The sequence below is a fragment of the Oncorhynchus mykiss genome, chromosome 4 (genome assembly GCF_057628025.1).
Source record: "Oncorhynchus mykiss isolate SJ-2025 chromosome 4, ASM5762802v1, whole genome shotgun sequence".
Lineage (NCBI taxonomy): Eukaryota > Metazoa > Chordata > Actinopteri > Salmoniformes > Salmonidae > Oncorhynchus > Oncorhynchus mykiss.
Genome location: NC_143025.1, coordinates 29,608,993 through 29,628,991, shown reverse-complemented (window position 1 = coordinate 29,628,991; position 19,999 = coordinate 29,608,993). Strand labels below are relative to the sequence as shown.

General features: G+C 43.3%; 2 pseudogenes; both read right to left on the bottom strand.

The window, feature by feature from the left end:
* Window positions 1–491: 491 nt before the first annotated feature.
* On the bottom strand, window positions 492–18,458 carry LOC110522775 (anaphase-promoting complex subunit 4-like; annotated as a pseudogene).
* On the bottom strand, window positions 11,503–12,298 carry LOC149983976 (uncharacterized; annotated as a pseudogene).
* Window positions 18,459–19,999: the final 1,541 nt, after the last annotated feature.

Sequence of the window (19,999 nt, the reverse complement as noted above, 5' to 3'; positions counted from 1 at the left end):
GTCGAGTGCGTCAGAAGATTGAAAATACAAACCGCTAGATCCATATACAGACCAGCGTTCCGAAAGTCGGATTAATAACATTTGCCCGTGGGGATTTAGTGTCATATCTGTAGCCAAAAAAGGACCAAATCCGCAAACAACGGGGTAGATAGAGTAAATTAAAATGGAGTTTATTCAACATTGTTTACCATACATGTTAGACGAGTGGGGAAGGAAATCCTACAATCAGAATTCGAAAGGGGAAAGGTGTGGTCAAATCTAGTGCTCCCCAAAATACATTATTTTGACTGTACTCTAGGAATTTGTGTGAGGATCAGATCCATGTTACATTATCTATCTGGGGACCAGTCTTCACTTGCCTTGCAGACATAGGAAACAACCACATCAAAACAACTACCAGAAGATTGTTTTCTTATCAAAACGTTTATTTCCACTTTGTTAGGAAAAAAAGTGCAACTAGGGCTTTACAATGATGGCATAACTGGGATTGATTACCGCCAAAGTATGGGGTAGTCGATTGTTATATTGCCTAGATGAGGTGCTGCTAACAGAATGAGGGCTTCCCCACACTCCAGTCGCTGCTCAGCACTTTGTCCCCCTCCCTGCCCCTTAGTCTCTCCTCCTTCAGCTTCCCCCTGGCTGGCCAGCGTCTCCTCCAGACCATCCTGATCAGAGCTGGCGTTCTGCAACTCAGGCCGCTCTTCATCCTCCACATCCATCTCAAACACAAGGGCAGGTTGGAGCTCAGCTGGGACACAGAGAACAGAAAAGAAGTTTGGAACGAGAGATTCTGAATAATCTAAACCAAACTACAACAAGCCTGTTAAAGGCTTAGTAAGGGAATCCCCTTTCCATTGTCTTACCACACAGGCCACTTTCCGGATCCAATTCACAGCCCCAAACTGGGCCTTCATGTTCTTCAAGTCTCTCCACTGATTCTCCAGTACCACCCCATGTGCATGGATGGCACCACTCTGCTGGTCTAACCTGAGAATACAGATGGCACAGTCAACAGGTGACCCATGATGACTGCAGTGAAGATAGGTGAATTACAGGTTAAGGTGATAGTTGGTGTTTAGATGTATAGTTCCTTCAGAAAGTATTCACATCTCTTTACCTTTTTCACATTTTGTTACAGCCTGAATTTTATATAGATTAAATTGAGATTGTATCACTGATCTACACAAAATACCCTATAATGTCAAAGTGGAATTTTGTTTGTAGAACATTTTTGAAATTCATAGAAAATGAAAAGCTGAAATGTCTTGAGTCAATAAGTATTCAACCACTTTGTTATGGCAACCCTAAATAAGTTCAGGAGTAAAAATGTGCTTAACAAATTGAATAATAAGTTGCAAGGACTCATTTGTGTTCAATAATAGTTGTTAACATTACTTTTGAATAACTACCCCATCTCTATGCCCCACACATACAATTATCTTTAAGGTTCCTCAATCAAGTAGTGAATTTCAAGCACAGATTTAACCACAAAGACCAGGGAGGTTTTCCAATGCCTCTCAAAGAAGGGCAGCTATTGGTAAAGTTATTAATTAAGCTTTGGATGGTGTATCAATACACACAGTCACTATAAAGATACAGCCGTCCTTCCTAACTCAGTTGAGAGGAAGGAAACCGCTCAGGGTTTAACTTAAATGAGTGAAAAGGAAGCCTGTACAGAATAAAAATATTCCAAAACATGCATCCTGTATTACTTAAGTAATACTGCAAAAAAAAGTATGACAAAGAAATTAACTTAGTCCTGAATACAAAGCATTATATTTGGGGCAAATCCAACATCACTGAGTACCACAAGCATGGTGGTGGCTGCATCATGTTATGGGCATGCTTGTCATTGGCAAGGACTAGGGAGTTTTTTTTAGGATAAAAATAAACAAAATAGAGCTGAGCACAGGCAAAATCCTATAGGAAAATCTGGTTCAGTATGCTTTCCAGACAAATTCAGGAGACAAATGCACCTTTCAGCAGGACAATAACCTAAAACACAAGGCCAAATCTTTACTGGAGTTGCTTGCCAAGACAACATTGAATGTTCCCGAGTGGCCAAGTTACAGTTTTGACTTAAATCGTCTTGAACATCTATGGCAAGACTTGAAAATGGCTGTCTAGCAATGATCAACAATCAACTTGACAGAGCTTGAAGAATTTAAAAAATAATGGGCAAATATTGTACAATTGAGGTGTGCAAAACTCTTAGACTGACACAAAAAGACTCACAGCTGTAATCGCCACCAAAGGTGCTTCTACAAAGTATTGACTCAGGGGTGTGAATACTTAGTGTCAAGAAAAAGTATGTGAACCCTTTGGAATTACCTGGACTTCTGCATAAATTGGTCATAATAATTTGATCTGATCTTCATCTAGGTCACAACAATAGACAAACACAGTCTGCTTAAACTAATAACACAAACAATTATACATTTTCATGTCTTTATTGAACACACTGTGTAAACATTCACAGAGCAGGTTGGAAAAGTATGAACCCTTGGACTTAATAACTGGTTGACCCTCTTTTGGCAGCAATAACCTCAACCAAACGTTTTTTGTAGTTGCAGATCAGACCTGTACAACGGTCAGGAGGAATTTTGGACCATTCCTCTTTACAAAACTGTTTCAGTTCAGCAATATTCTTGGAATGTCTGGTGTGAACCACTTTCTTGATATCATGCCACAGCATCTCAAATCGGGTCAGAACTTTGACTGGGCCACTCCAGAAGGTGTATTTTTTTCTGTTAAAGCCATTCTGTGTCGATTTACTTCTGTGTTTTGTCTCGTTGTCCTGTTGCATCGCCCAACTTCTGTTGAGCTTCAATTGGCGGACACATAGCCTAACATTCTCCTGCAAAATGTCTTGATAAACTTGGGAATTCATTTTTCTGTCGATGATAGATAGCTGTCCAGGCCCTGAGGCAGCAAAGCAGCCCCAAACCATGATGCTCCTGCCACCATACTTTACAGTTGGGATGAGGTTTTGATGTTGGTGTGCTGTGCCTTTTTCTCTCCACACATAGTGTTGTGTTCCTTCCAACCAACTCAACTGTAGTTTCATTTGTCCACAGAATATTTTGCCAGTAGCGCTGTGGAACATCCAGATGCACTTTTGCGAACTTAAGACGTGCAGCAATGTTTTTCTGGGACAGGAGTGGCTTCTTCAGTGGTGTCCTCCCATGAACACCATTCTTGTTTAGTGTTTTACGTATCGTAGACTCGTCAACAGAGATGTTAGCATGTTCCAGAGATTTCTGTAAGTCTTTAGCTGACACTTTAGGATTCTTCTTAACCTCATTGAGAATTCTGCTCTGTGCTCTTGCAGTCATCTTTGCAGGACGGCCACTCCTAGGGAGAGTAGCAAGAGTGGTGAACTTTCTAACTTTTTAGACAAATTGTCTTACCGTGGACTGATGAACATCAAGGCTTTTAGAGATACTTTTGTAACTCTTTCAAGCTTTATGCAAGTAAACAATTCTTGATTTTGGGTCCTTTGAGATCTCTTTTGTTTGAGGCATGGTTCACAGCAGGCAATGCTTCTTGTGAATAACAAACTAACATTTTGTGAGTGTTTTTTTTATAGGGCAGGGCAACTCTAACCAACATCTCCAATCTCGTCTCATCAATGATTGTACTCCAGGTAAGCTGACTCCTGACTCCAATTAGCTTTTGGAGAAGTCATTAGCCTAGGGGTTCACATACATTTTCCAACCTACACTGTGAATGTTTAAATTATGTATTCAATATAGACAAGAAAAATACAATAATTTGTGTGTTATTAGTTTAAGCACACTATGTTTGTCTGTTGTTGTGACTAAGATGAAGATCAGATCTAATTTTATGACCAATTTATGCAGAAATCCAGATAATTCCAAAGGGTTCACATACTTTTTCTTGCCACTGTATGTAAATTACATTTCTGTATTTCGTTTTTTTCAAATAAATAATAAAATAATTATGGGTTATTGTGTGTGAGAAACTCAATTTCATCCATTTTGAATTCAGCCTGTAGCACAACAAAATGTGGAATAAGTCAAGTGATATGAATACTTTCTGAAGGCACTAAGTCTTGAGTTTCAGTTTGTAATCAGGTAGAACATAATTAACGGTTTGAGATGAGGTGCAGGTTACAGTTACAAATAGATCACGGATTAGGAATATAGGGCTAGGTTTGCATGTCAGGGAAAAGGGTGTTTCAACCGTACACTAAGACTGGGGTTCCAGTGGAACTCCTCCTCACAGCTGAGAGCTGAGCCGAGAGGGAGCTGGGCCAGGACACGCCCCCTGCTCTCCTCCTCCTCTGATGCTTGCAGCACCACTGTCAATGTCTCATCGTCATAGAAACGAGCATCCTGGCAACTGTACACACAGTCAGAACTTAAACACACAGACGTGCAAAAAAAAAAAATCATGGGTCTATAATAGTCATTAACACCAATTAAAAACAACAAATAATCAATTGCAGATCATCATTAGAGCAAGTAATATGCAATGAATGTTCCCATAATTTGCCTGTACAGCTAGATGCTGCATTGTTGAGAGGGTAGGATTCTAGGAAAGAGAAGAAGACAAGTGATGCACTCACCTGACTCCTGAAGCATCATTATCAATACTGTGGCTGAGAACATCACTCAGATCTATCGCCACGAAACCAGTGAGAACAGGTCTGTGACAACAGACATAAAAAGATAAACAATCAGTGAAACAAAAAAAACACATGCTCAGTCATAGACAAAGACTTAGTAAATTGGGATTGAACCAGATTAAAATAGGGTGCAGTGCTGTAATGTACTCGTATGGGTCAGTACCCTTCCGCAGTCGGTAAATCTTGCAGGGTGAAATCTCTGGCATGCAGAACACTACATATTGCATATTGGTCTTCTTATCATTGTATCTGGACACCAATAATCATGATAATAACCTTGGCAATATACATTATCTGCGTAATCATCATGAGGAGAGTGTTTTGGTAAAATAAGAAATGACAAGATGTTTGTGTCTTTCAATGACAGAAGTACAGTTTCTGATCTAAAAAGATCAAAACAATAAAATGTACCAAATAAAACACACCACAAATTAACAAACACATTTATTCACTAAAATTGTTATCTGACACAGTGTAGAGAGGAAAACAAACAGCCTGTTTCACAGATTTTCCAATGACCTCCTACAAACAGAGGCAAATCAGTATCACCATAGCTCATGTCATGTCATAACTCAAATTCATATGCCTTCGTTTGGATGTAATCTCTCCAGACTGCTGTCTTGTCATGCAAAACCAATTTAATTAGAATGATAGAATAGTTTCTGCCACATGCAAAACATAAGACGAAGTGTTCCTTGGGGATGTGGCATTGTATGGCTTGTAAATGCAATCATATTACCACAGAAACAAAGGCTGGGAAAGAGAATATAGAAGAGAACTGAGGGGGATGGACAAGGCAACTGAAATAGTGTGTGAGAATGAGGGGGAGAGAGAGAGAGAGAGACTGCAAGATGACAAAACTCCTGTGGTGAGTTAGTCAGATGTATAGCTGCCTGGAATTCTTAGCAGAAGCCTCATGAATGCATGACCAAAGTTCTACTGAAGCCCAAGGCAAAGAAATGTAAAAAAAAGTAGACTCTTGGAATTCTCATTTGAATTACTTAAAAAAAATATATATATATATATACCTTAGTTATTCAAATTAGATACTAAGTCATTTGAACGACTTAGCTTGTTTGAATGACTTAATTGTTCTTTTGTCTAATTAAGCCTAATTTGTTTTGCAGCTTGTCAGACCGTGTAATGCTTGCTGCAGCCATTCATTCACTGATTCCATCCATTGATATGATTATTCATTGACAGTTCTTTGATAGCTTAAAGCATGGCTGCTTCTGAATACCAGAGCATGTAAATGGGGTGAGTGAGGAGCAGAGCGTAATTCGAGCAGATAAAAAAAATGGTGTCTGCCTTCTCTCCCGCTCCAATTTCTCTCTGGTACTGCTCAGACACAAGGTCTGGGCATCCTCTGCCTAGCGTATTTTTTTTCCTTTATCAGTATTCTTTTAAATAGGACTATTCGGTTGTAATTATTTAACCTGCCCCACCCACAGTACCCTGTATCTAGTTTATATTGTAGATTGTATAGTTTATATTATATATATATATATATATTGTACTGGTAGCGAAGTCAGGTGCAGGAGAGCAGAGTTTTGTGAACAGGCGCACACTTTATTTAGGCAAAAGTGCAAAACGCGCAAAACAGTCACAATAATTACTTTTAAGAATAAACATCTTCGTGACAAAATAACACTGAAAAAACAAGCCAGTCTGGCGTGTCAACAATACACACGTAACACAAACAATCGTACACAAAGACATGATGGGGAACAGAGGAATAAATACATGTACAGTGGAGCAAAAAAGTATTTAGTCAGCCACCAATTGTGCAAGTTCTCCCACTTAAAAAGATGAGAGGCCTGTAATTTTCATTATAGGTACACTTCAACTATGACAGACAAAATGAGAAAAGAAAATCCAGAAAATCACATTGTAGGATTTTTAATGAATTTATTTGCAAATTATGGTGGAAAATAAGTATTTGGTCACCTACAAACAAGCAAAATTTCTGGCTCTCACAGACCTGTAACTTCTTCTTTAAGAGGCTCCCCTGTCCTCCACTCGTTACCTGTATTAATGGCACCTGTTTGAACATGTTATCAGTATAAAAGACACCTGTCCACAACTTCAAACAGTCACACTCCAAAATCCACTATGGCCAAGACCAAAGAGCTGTCAAAGGACACCAGAAACAAAATTGTAGACCTGCACCAGGCTGGGAAGACTGAATCTGCTAAAGGTAAGCAGCTTGGTTTGAAGAAATCCACTGTGGGAGCAATTATTAGGAAATGGAAGACATACAAGATCACTGATAATCTCCCTCGATCAGAGGCTCCACGCAAGATCTCACCCCGTGGGGTCAAAATGATCACAAGAACGGTGAGCAAAAATCCCAGGACCACACAGGGGGACCTAGTGAATGACCTGCAGAGAGCTGGGACCAAAGTAACAAAGCCTACCATCAGTAACACACTACGCCACCAGGGACTCAAATCCTGCAGTGCCAGACGTCCTGCTTAAGCCAGTTTATGTCCAGGTCCGTCTGAAGTTTGCTAGAGAGCATTTGGATGATCCAGAAGAAGATTGGGAGAATGTCATATGGTCAGATGAAACCAAAATATAACTTTTTGGTAAAAACTCAACTCGTCGTGTTTGGAGGACAAAGAATGCTGAGTTGCATCCAAAGAACACCATACCTACTGTGAAGCATGGGGGTGGAAACATCATGCTTTGGGGCTGTTTTTCTGCAAAGGGACCAGGACGACTGATCCCTGTAAAGGAAAGAATGAATGGGGCCATGTATCATGAGATTTTGAGTGAAAACCTCCTTCCATCAGCAAGGGCATTGAAGATTAAACGTGGCTGGATCTTTCAGCATGACAATGATCCCAAACACACCGCCCGGGAAACGAAGGAGTGGCTTCATAAGAAGCATTTCAAGGTCCTGGAGTGGCCTAGCCAGTCTCCAGATTTCAACCCCGTAGAAAATCTTTGGAGGGAGTTGAAAGTCCATGTTGCCCAGCAACAGCCCCAAAACATCACTGCTCTAGAGGAGATCTGCATGGAAGAATGGGCCAAAATACCAGCAACAGTGTGTGAAAACCTTGTGAAGACTTACAGAAAATGTTTGACCTCTGTCATTGCCAACAAAGAGTATATAACAAAGTATTGAGATAAACTTTGGTTATTGACCAAATACTTATTTTCCACCATAATTTGCAAATAAATTCATTAAAAATCCTTTTCAAGTGGGAGAACTTGCACAATTGGTGGCTGACTAAAGACTTTTTTGCCCCACTGTATATTGTTTGGGGAATGAAAACCAGGTGTGCAGGGAACAATACAAAACAAATGGATACATGAAAAATGGAGCGCCGATGGCTAGAAAGCTGGTGACGTCGACCGCTGAATGAACAAGGAAAGGAGCCGACTTCTGTGGAAGACTCCTGGAGCGGACCAGCCACCACCGGCCTGAGGAGAGACACATGGAATGAGGGGTTAATATAGTAAATCGGGGGGAAGCTGTAACCTGTAACATACCTTGTTCACCCTCCTCAGGACTTTGAATGGCCCCACAAACCGCGGACCCGGCTTCCGGCTTCCGGCAGGGCAGGCGGAGGGGCAGGTTTCGGGTCGAGAGCCAGACCCTGGGCCTCACTGCGGTGACGGTCCGCGCTGGACCTGCTGGAGGTGACCATGGGCGGCTTCCCAGGTCTCCTCCGCGCGTCTGAACCAATCGTCCACCGCAGGAGCCTCGGTCTGACTCTGATGGCACGGTGCCAGAACCGGCTTGTACCCCAATACACACTGAAAGGGGGAGAGGTTAGTGGAGGAGTGGTGGAGCGAGTTCTGCGCCATCTCTGCACAGGGCACGAACGCTGCCCACTCCCCCGCCCGGCCCTGGCAATAGGACCGCAGAAACCTGCCCACATCCTGGTTCACTCTCTCCACCTGCCCATTACTCTCGGGGTGGAAACCCGAGGTGAGGCTGATCAAGACCCCCAAACGTTCCATGAACGCCCTCCAGACTCTCGAAGTGAACTGGGAACCTCGATCAAACACTATATCCTCAGGCACCCCGTAGTGCAGGAATACGTGTGTAAACAGGGCCTCCGCAGTTTATAGGGCCATAGGGAGACCGGACAGAGGGAGGAGAGGACAGGACTTAGAGAAACAATCCACAACGACCAGGATTGTGGTGTTTCCCTGTGAGGGAGGATGATCCATTAGAAAATCCACCGACAGGTGTGACCAAGGCCGTTGTGGAACGGGTAAGGGATGTAGCTTGCCTCTGGTCAGGAGTCTAGGAGCCTTACACTGGACGCACACCGAGCAGGCGGAAACATAAACCCTAACGTCTCGAGCCAAGGTGTGCCACCAGTACTTCCCAGACAGACAGTGCACCCTCCGACTGATCCTCGGATGACCAGTGGAGGGTGATGTGTGGGCCCAATAGATCAACTGGTCACGGACAGACGGAACGTACTGACACCCGACGGGACACTGGAGTGGAACGGGCTCTGTATGCAACGCCTGCTCAATGTCCGCGTCCAGCTCCCACATGACCGGCGCTACCAGGCAGGAGGCCGGAAGAATGGGAGTCTGATCCATGGGCCGCTCCTCTGTGTCATACAGCCTGGACAGTGCGTCTGCCTTCTTATTCTGGGAACCTGGTCTGTAGGACAGGGTAAACACAAAAAAGAACATGGCCCACTTTACCTGATGAGGATTCAGTCTCTTAGCTGCCCGGATGTACTCCAGGTTACGGTGGTCAGTCCAAATGAGGAAAGGGTGTTTAGCCCCCTCAAGCCAATGTCTCCACGCCTTATAAGCCTTAACCACAGCCAACAGCTCCCGGTGCCCCACATCATAGTTCCGCTCCGCCAGGCTGAGTTTCTTTGAGAAGAAAGCACAGAAGCGGAGCTTCAGTGGCGTGCCCGACGCTGAGCGAGCACGGCTCTGATCCCAGGCTCGGACGCATCCATCCCCCCTAAAAGAATGCCAAAGAGGGAGGAGCCGAGGTAAACAGAGCTCTTAGGTTCCCAAAAGCCCTGTCCGCCGCAACCGACCACTGCAGGCATACAGGACTCCCCTTCAGCAGTGAGGTAATGGGAGCAGCCACCTAGCCAAAGCCCCGGATAAATCTCCGGTAGTAATTGGCAAACCCTAAAAATTGCTGCACCTCCTTTACCGTGGTGGGAGTCGGCCAATTACGCACAGATGCTATGCAGTCACTCTCCATCTCCACCCCTGAAGTGGAAATGCGATACACTAGGAAGGAGACGGTCTGCTGAAAGAACAGGCATTTCTCAGCCTTGACGTACAGGTCATGCTCCAAAAGTCGTCCAAGGTCCAAGGTCCAAGTACCTTGCGCACCAAGGACACAAGCTCGGCGCGTGTAGTGGAGTATATCAGAATGTCATCGATATACACCACTACACCCTGCCCGTGCAGGTCCCCGAAAATATAGTCTACGAAGGATTGGAAGAGCATTCATCAACCCGTACGGCATGACGAGATACTCATAATGCCCTGAGGTGGTACTAAACGCTGTCTTCCACTCGTCTCCCTTCTGGATACGCACCAGATTGTACGCACCCCTGAGATCCAATTTAGTGAAGAAGTGCGTCCCGTGCATTGACTCAATCACCGTGGCGATAAGAGGTAGTAGGTAACTGTACCTCACCGTGATTTGATTGAGACCTCTATAGTCAATGCACGGGCGTAAACCTCTATCCTTCTTCTTCACAAAAAATAAACTTGAGAAGGCGGGTGAAGTGGAGGACCGAATGAACCCCTGACGCAGGGATTCGGAGACATATGTCTCCATAGCCACCGTCTCTGCTTGCGACAGGGGATACACGTGACTCCTGGGAAGTGCAGCGTCTACCAGGAGATTTATCGCACAATCTCCCCGTCGATGGGGTGGTAATTGAGAGCCAAATCGGCATATTTTGGGGGAATGTGCATGGTGGAGACCTGGTCTGGACTTTCTACCGTGGTAGCACCAACGGAAACCCCTACACACCTCCTCGAGCACTCTCGCGACCACCCCGTGAGAGCCCTCTGTTGCCAGGAAATGGTGGGGTTATGAGGAGCCAGCCAGGGAAGGCCTAGTACCATGGGAAACGCAGGAGAGTCAATGAGAAAGAGACTGATTCTCTCCTCGTGACCACCTGTGTCTCCATGGCCAGGGAAATGGTGGCTTCCCTGATTAGCCCAGACCTTAATGGTCGACTATCCAGAGCGTGAACCGGGAAAGGTCTATCCACAGGAATAATGGGATCTCTAAACTAAGAGCTAACGCTCTGTCGATAAAATTCCCAGCTGCGCCTGAATCGACAAGCGTCTTATGCTGGGAATGCGGGGAGAACTCAGGGAAACAAACAGGTACAAACAGGTGGACAACAGAGGACTCTGGATGAGAGTGGTGCAGACTCACCTGGGGTGACGCCAGAGTGCCCTGCCTGCTGCCTCGACTCCCTGAGGGACCAACCCGGCACTGACCGGCAGTGTGCCCTCTGCGGCCACAGATGGTGCACGTGAAGGCACCTCCAGCCTCCCAACGTGCAGCCCCTCTCACTATCAACTTTGTTTATTTTCAGCAAACTTAACATGTGTAAATATTTATATAAACATAACAAGATTCAAGAACTGAGACATAAACTGAACAAGTTCCACAGACATGTAGTCCCTGAACAAAGGTGTGGCCACCAGCTGCATTAAGTACTGCAGTGCATCTCCTCCTCATGGACTGCACCAGATTTGCCAGTTCTTGCTGTGAGATGTTACCCCACTATTCCACCAAGGCACCTGCAAGTTACAGGACATTTCTGGGGGGATGGCCCTAGCCCTCACCCTCTGATCTAACAGGTCCCAGACGTGCTCAATGGGATTGAGATCCGGGCTCTTCGCTGGCCATGGCAGAACACTGACATTCCTGTCTTGCAGGAAATCACGCACAGAATGAGCAGTATGGCTGGTGGCATTGTCATGCTGGAGGGTCATGTCAGGATGAGCCTGCAAGAAGGGTACCACATGAGGGAGGATGTCTTCCCTGTAACACAGCGTTGAGATTGCCTGCAATGACAACAAGCTCAGTCCGATGATGCTGTGACACACCGCCCCAGACCATGACGGACACTCCACCTCTAAATCGATCCCGCACCAGAGTACAGGCCTCGGTGTAACGCTCATTCCTTCGACGATAAACGCGGTGAGACAAAATTACAACTCGTCAGTGAAGAGCACTTTTTGCCAGACTTGTCTGGTCCAGCGACGGTTGGTTTGTGCCCATAGGCGACGTTGTTGCCAGTGATGTCTGGTGAGGACTTGCCTTACAACAGGCCTACAAGCCCTCAGTCCAGCCTCTCTCAGCCTATTGCAGAAAGTCTGAACACTGATGGAGGGATTGTGTGTTCCTGGTGTAACTCGGGCAGTTGTTGTTGCCATCCTGTACCTGTCCCGCAGGTGTGATGTTCGGATGTACCGATCCTGTGCAGGTGTTGTTACATGTGGTCTGCCACTGCGAGGACGATCAGCTGTCCGTCCTGTCTCCCTGTAGCGCTGTCTTAGGCGTCTCACAGTACGGACATTGCAATTTATTGCCCTGGCCACATCTGCAGTCCTCGTGCTTCCTTGTAGCATGCCTAAGGTATGTTCACGCAGATAAGCAGGGACCCTGTGCATCTTTCTTTTGGTGTTTTTCAGAGTCCGTAGAAAGGCCTCTTTAGTGTCCTAAGTTTTCCTAACTGTGATATTAATTGCCTACCGTCTGTAAGCTGTTAGTGTCTTAATGACCATTCCACAGGTGCATGTTAATTAATTGTTTCTGGTTCACTGAACAAGCATGGTAAACAGTGTTTAAACCCTTTACAATGAAGATCTGTTGAAGTTATTTTGATTTTACGTATTATCTTTGAAAGACAGGGTCCTGAAAAAGGGACGTTTCTTTTTTTGCTGAGTTTATATACAAAATAAAACATGAGCAAATCAGCCTGAATATCAGGACACACAACTGCAATGCGTTGACTACTGATTAATTCGCTCATTGCATCAAGTAGCAGTAGGTACGTGGGTAAAATCACCGGAGAAACCAAGCAAAGCCAGTAAAAAAATCATATTACAACCTATTTTCCATGTTTGCTTTAGAATGCATTCGTTCAAACTCCAACATGATATACAATAAGGCTGTCACAAAAAGACAACAGGCACACAGTGGCGGAATAAATTGAACTACACATTTGCTTGTTTCATCACAAAACCAGAGAGCAACATCTGTCTGGTGAAGTCCACAAAGCAAATATTGCATGTAAAAAACAGTTATGACCTGCAGCATGCTCAAGCAAGTTAATGTTTGACAGTTTACTAAACAAATACTTACTGCAAGTCAGCACAAAGACAATAGGAGCACCTCCTCCGCTAATCCAGCAGCATTTTAACTTAAACATCATCAAATCAACAAGGCTATATATAGTTATATTTAGTTTAATACACTGAAAACAAACTTAAAGATACCAAAAACTATTTAGTCCAATAAAACTGCAGGACATCAACACAAGCAGATGAGAAAAACGTGTTTTTCTGACAATGATGATGTTTTGCTTAGGATGTGATTTTATTGGGGAGAAGTCAAATCCAAACTGGACAGTTTGGACTGTGTCAGGAAAACAATCAAATGCTATGGCGGCAACATGTCATACTCTTTTGTTCCAGACAGCATCAGATACATGGGCTGCACATACTGAGACAGAGGGGCGCTGTTTCCCTCATCCGGTTGATTTCTCTTGTGAGATTCAGCCACTTGCGAATCGATGAAAAATTATGAAAACACAGAGACGAAAGACACATAATTTTAAATGTTTTTATTGGTCTGATATTTTTGGGGAAGTCTGGCTTCCCTTAGCATCAATGAATACACACCACTGATTGCATCTGAAACTGTTCTTTAGAGATTGCAAGTTGAAGTTAGGGCTTCATCTAGGTTCATGCCACCTGGGCCTATTGACCCAGCTGTGGATAGGTACACTACAGATGCCTCTCTCCCCTATGTCAGGAATAGTTTTACCTGCTCTGAGGAACAAGCCCTTAGAATCTCCAGAATGACACCTCCAAAGTCATCCGCCCAGAGGACAAGGGAGACGATGTTATTGTACAAGACTACACTGTCTATAACACTGAAGTACTCAGGCAACTGAATGATCAGACATTATATAAGAGACTCACTACAAACCCCACAAAATAGCTTTTGGCTGTAATCGTACAGGTTGTCGCTAAAGGCACACGCAGTGGTAACAACACCAAAAGAGAACAGATTATTGCTGCTCCATGCTGGTTAAATGCAGTCCCTAAAATACTGGTGAATTATCTAAATCCCCAAAGGGACAGGACCAATCTTCTGTGTGATATCAGAGCAGGTTTGGATGAAGGCATGAAGATCTCTGCTCGGCTTCAAATGCCCTGATTGTTAAATACGCAACACATGTATTGTGACACTTTTGTTTACCAAAGACCCACAATTAGATATTAGTTCAACTCCTTCCCGCTAATAATAACGACTCCATACAACATTATTGTCCAAAGAGGTGACTACTGGTTTCTTGAAGTGTTTGAAATAGCCTAATTGGTCTGCAGCAAGTTGATCCCTGCTATGCAAGGATTTATTTTGCAACCCATCTACCAAATCCATCCATTATGCACGGTTCTCCCTCTCAAGCGTTCCTTCTCAAAATGCTTTCAAATCAATATTCTTTGCTTTATCATCAAATTAATGGGTTGTTGTCGTCAGTGCTATTGGAAATCGGATAGCTTCCTTATGTTTCAGTAAACCATTAGCCAACAGTTCAAAGATTAAACATAGTGATTAAATGTACTTTCTTCCTGTTATTGTGAACTGTAGGCTATAACAAGTTAAACCTTTCGATTGAAGGCATATCACAAACATCTTTTTATAGGCGATGCATGTTTGGCTAATAAAAATATGTTGCTCGCTGGTGATGGATACTTTAACTGTAGATTTAGACTAATGTTATAGCTCACATAGGCTACTTCTCTACCAGAGCCCGTGAGATAACTGGTCCTACTGGTAAGTGCGGTCTAAGCGATTCCCTTTTGATATCATGTTACCTCCCTACATTGATTATATTGATGAAAAACCGCTGTTTACCTCATGCCGCACACATTTCATTCGTCATTTCATTCTAGCTCACAATCAACGACGGCTATTTACTGTAATCCCTCCAGCAGTGGCGAAGTGTAGGCCTATGACTATGTAACCTTGTGACACAGTCCTTACTGGACTCTGTGCCGAAATGTCACACTTCATCTCAAAGTATTTAAAAATGGTTGGCGTTTCAAATATATTCTATTCTCCTTTCTCTTGTTTATATTATGACTATATTCTCACCAATATTACTTCATGTAAGTAAGCTTTTACATGTGTATTTGTCTGTCTTTATAATAATACTATTGAATTTGTAGAGCGAATTTCACACGCTCAATGCACATGTGAAGCTTGTTGATGCTTGCTTTATGTGCGCAAATCATCTGACCGCTGCAGTTTGAAATGATTTATTCCCTTTTATTTATGGAAACAAGCAGAGACTTGTTTTTATTATTTATGGAGTCGTTTATTATTTATTCATTTAATTCATTTATGACATTTTAGCTTTTTGGGGTAGGTTAAATAATTACAACCATATCACATCAGTCTTACAAAGCTACAAAATTACCAACTGTGGTGGCTTATTTCTGCATTACCAAATGAGGAGAAACAAACTTCACACAGCAGTCAGAGTTATACTTAAACTACATTTTTAATAATAAGAGCTTTGCAATAGCATTTTGACTTTCAATGATGCGCCATTTCTAATGAACCATTGAAAGTGACAACAGAAAAGTACAAAGATCTTTTATAGCCAAGATACACCCCTCTCAACCTACATGACGAACCACAGATCTTAGGAACAGTTCACAAAGGGACTTTATAATTGAGAAAGGAGTATCCCTTAGCCAGATAACATTCACTATAAATTATCGTTCAGTTTGGTCCCTAAGACGAGGTTCTAATCTTGTTCCCGGTACTTCATAGCACATAACCATTACCTCATCTAATGGCATAACTCAATTGTCAACTCTAGATACTCCCATTTCAAGTAAAACCCCTTCTTGACCCCTCTCCTGGACATGCTCACTGAGAGGAGTGAGCCTCTAGGTCATACACTATACCAGGATAAATGTAAGATCAGAGAGGACATACAATGGTTCCAGACACTGCCATACACCTCCCTCAATGCCAAAGGAGGGATTGACTGGTGCACAGACATTGTGGAGACAGGTAATTGGTTCCCCATTAATCACGCCATCCCTTCACATGGTTTAAGAATAGGTAAAGACACATTCACATATGAAGACAATGTTCCCTCCTGTCCTCTTCCCTTTCTGATATTCTGCATAGCACCAGAGGCATGTGAAAGACAAGCCTGACCTCTCCCCTCTCTGGGCCCCAAGTGACTGAGCCCCAGCTAAGGGAAGGAATGCAACTGCCAACACCAGAGTCATTAGAAATACATTCTAATAAAAAGTATATCACATAAGAATATTATGCAGATAAGACATTTTAATTACTTATGTTACCCAACTAATTCTGATTCATCCGCCACACAGCATACTCAAACGTTATTATTTAGCTCACCTTGACGGTCAGCTGATTCATGAGGAGAGCCTGTAGTTCTGGGCTGATTAAAAATAGAGAATTTAGTTAGTCTGAACATAAAAAAACGTAGACATCTGCTATATCAGTCTTTTCAATGTCAGATGAGATTTGATGTCCTGCAGTGGCACCTACAGGACACTTTGAATCACTACATTTCAAATGTTTAACATATTTTTGCATTAGTGCTTACGGCTCAACTACATGATCTATTACTTATTATAAACCAGGTGGTTTGAGCCCTGAATGCTGATTGGCTGAAAGCCATGGTATATCAGACCGTATACCACGGATATTACAAATAATTGCTTGTTTAATGTTCTAATTACGTTGGTAAACAGTTTGATAATAGCATTAAGGCACCTCGGGGGGGGGTTGTGGTATATGGCCAATATACCACGGCTAAGGGCTGTATCCAGGCACTCTGCATTTCGTTGTGCATAAGAACAGCCCTTAGCCGTGGTATATTGGCCATATAAGGCCCGAGCGGATGTGGTATTACTTAGGTAGAAAGCACGTTCTGTGGAGGACAGGGTAGCGTACAAGTCATTGGACACTTTTTTCACCTTGATCGTCCCCATAGTAGAAGTTACAGAAACTCATCCTGGACTTGTGTGCTGGTGTTCTTCTCCTAAAAACAGGAATTGGTTTGGATCATGCCTTTTAGGGGTGCTGTCATTCTTGGAAAAAGGGCTGAGGCAAACAGTGACCTGAACGAACTTAGTGAGCCGAAGGTCCATCTGCCTGAGGATATCCTCCCAAACCTCACACATACGGGTGAGAGAGGGAGACGCAGGTACTGAAGGAAAGATATAGAGAGAGACAGAATAAGTTGGATCGAGAGAGAAAGACCAATGGCCAGACTAGTCTGATGAATGCCCTCATATCCCTATGGAAATATGAACTATGAGGAGACATCTTGCCATATTAGTTACATAAGGAGGGTACTGACCTGCAGCAGAGTGGAGATGTGGGTGAACTTATGTGCCATCCTGGTGACCTAAGGGAGACAGTGGGACAGCAGCCCTGTGTCGAGCTGGAGGACACAACAAGCGTACATAGTGAAAGAGCTCAAATAAGATAAGAATATATACTGAACAAAAATATAAATGCAACATGCAACAATTTCAAAGACTTCACTGAGTTACAGTTCACATAAGGAAATCAGTAAATGTACATAAATTCATTAGACCTTGATCTATGGATTTCACACGACTGAGCAGGGGTGCAGCCATGGGTGGGCCTGGGAAGGCACAGGCCCACGCCAATCAGAATACGTGTTTCCCCACAAAAGGGCTTTATTACAGACAGAAATACTCCTCAGTTCCATCAGCTGTCTGGGTGGCTGGTCTCAGACGATCCCGCACATGAAGAAGCCGGATGTGGAGATCCTGGGCTGGCGTGGTTACACGTGGTCTGCGGTTGTGAGGCCGGTTGGACGTACTGCCAAATTCTCTACTTATGGTAGAGAAATTAACATTCAATTATCTCGCAACAGCTCTGGTGGACATTCCTGCAGTCAGCATGCCAATTGCATGCTCCCTCAAAACTTGAGACATCTGTGGCATTGTGTTCTGTGACCAAACTGCACATTTTAGAGTGGACATTTATTGTCCCCAGCACAAGGTGCACCTATGTATTGGCCATGCTGTTTAATCAGCTTCTTGATATGCCACACATGTCCGGTGGATGGATTATCTTTGCAAAGGAGAAATGCTCACTAACAGGGATGTAAACACATTTCTGCACAGCTTTTTATGCATATGGAACATTTCTGGGATTTTTATTTCAGCTAATGAAACATGGGACCAACACTTTATATACTGTGTTTATTTTTTTGTTCAGTATAGAAGATGACAGTCTTGATGGGTCAGAAATATACTCAATTTCACTTAAATGTAGGCATAACTGATTACCTGGATGTAGCAGATCTCCGGGTCGTTGTCAGCTGACCTGATTTCTTTGATGATAAACAGAGACTTCAGGTCACCGGACAGACACAGGATATGACATATCCCATGAGATTGTGTGTTAACTGAATCTTCCATAATAAAGCATGTGAAACTTGCATCACTTACTTCCCCCATAAGTTTTAGGATCTCGTTTGACTCCTCACTACAAGATGGAGGGTTGGTTATGAGAAAATGTATCCTAGTGCAGACAGGTTGTCTAAAATATCATTTAAATGAATCGCAGTCGCTGAAGATACATACACATATCTTTGATGTAGTACTGTAGCTAAGAATAAACAAAGCATGTCTTCAGTAGGGGGCAGATGCAGCAAAACAAGCTAAATGCTGTAAAGTATGTGTTAACACAAGAACCAAGAGTTCTCCAAAATATATTTTACTTGAATAAATGACAAATGATTGATTCGTCAGTGACATTATAAAAACACGTTTACCTCTTGGGAAGAGTTGGCAACTTGGGAAGAAAAAGGTTGGACTCGTCTTCAGAGGTGTAGAATGAGTAGAGGACACTGAAAGACACAAAGTTTATATTTCACTACACAGTTCAGACACACTCAAAAGTATCTAGTGTAACTCTCCTCCCCCCTGTAGACCTGCTCTTCTCCAGCACCTCCATCCAGGGCATAGGGTTCTCCACTGGGAACAGATGAAGAATCTCTGCATCACACAGCACCACCAGCTTAAGTGTCCCCGGGGCTAAAGTCCAGGACTGAACACAAAACAGAGGACACACATTAGATAAGCACTGAACAAATGCAGAGGCTGACACACTGTGCTGTAGTAAATGTGTTGAGTGTGTGAAGGTTTATTGTTGTAACAGTGGTAATGTAACATAACGTATATGCTTCCAATGTGATAAGTAACTTGAGACAGTCAGGTCTATCTCTTACCATCAGGTCTCCAAGCTAACGCAGTGATCTCCTTTCCCGTATTCTCATTGGGTGGCAAACACAGATGACTCCCATAATAAACTGATGTGATCTGGTATTGATCTGGGTATGAAAGTGTGGGTGTGTTTCTCTCTTTACCTAGCCAGCAGTGTTTGCGAGAGCAATGAGATCCCTCTTTGGAAACCATGCCATACACAGAACTGGGTTTGGAAACTGCTTCTCCCCCACTTGACGAAAGGAAGGCATTATTGTGTACTGAAAATAGAATAAAGCAGCATTTAACAAGATCATGCCAGGGGGCACAGTTTTGCTGCACTTTTTTATTAAAGAAATAGCTAGCTAATTGTGTCAATGACAGTGTCTGATGGAGTTTTGAAATAACCTCTAATAGCCCAGACCAGAGGCTGGCAGTGACACTATCCTATAATCGGGTCCCCAGGCTAATTGCTCATACACGGAAGTGTCAGGGGAACGAGATCAAAGATGATCTACTATAAGAATGAGAGGATGTGCCTCTACCTCTCTGACGAGACTAGCCCGATGAGATTGAGACAGGTACAGAACAAAAACACAACAGTAGAAGACACCTTTATCACTGTTAGCCTACATAGATTGCCCACGCGTGCAAGCTATGCTAGCCAGTGACAAGAAGCAACATTGTAATAATTATTCAAATAATAGCTAGCTAGTTGACGTTTAATTTATCAACAATTGTCTTGTAAAGTTGACTTGTCAATAGCTAGCTTGCTTAAGTAAGTCAACTTGCTAACGACAACTGCGAGTGCGAAGGGAAAGAAATAGCCAGTGTATGGCATTTTAC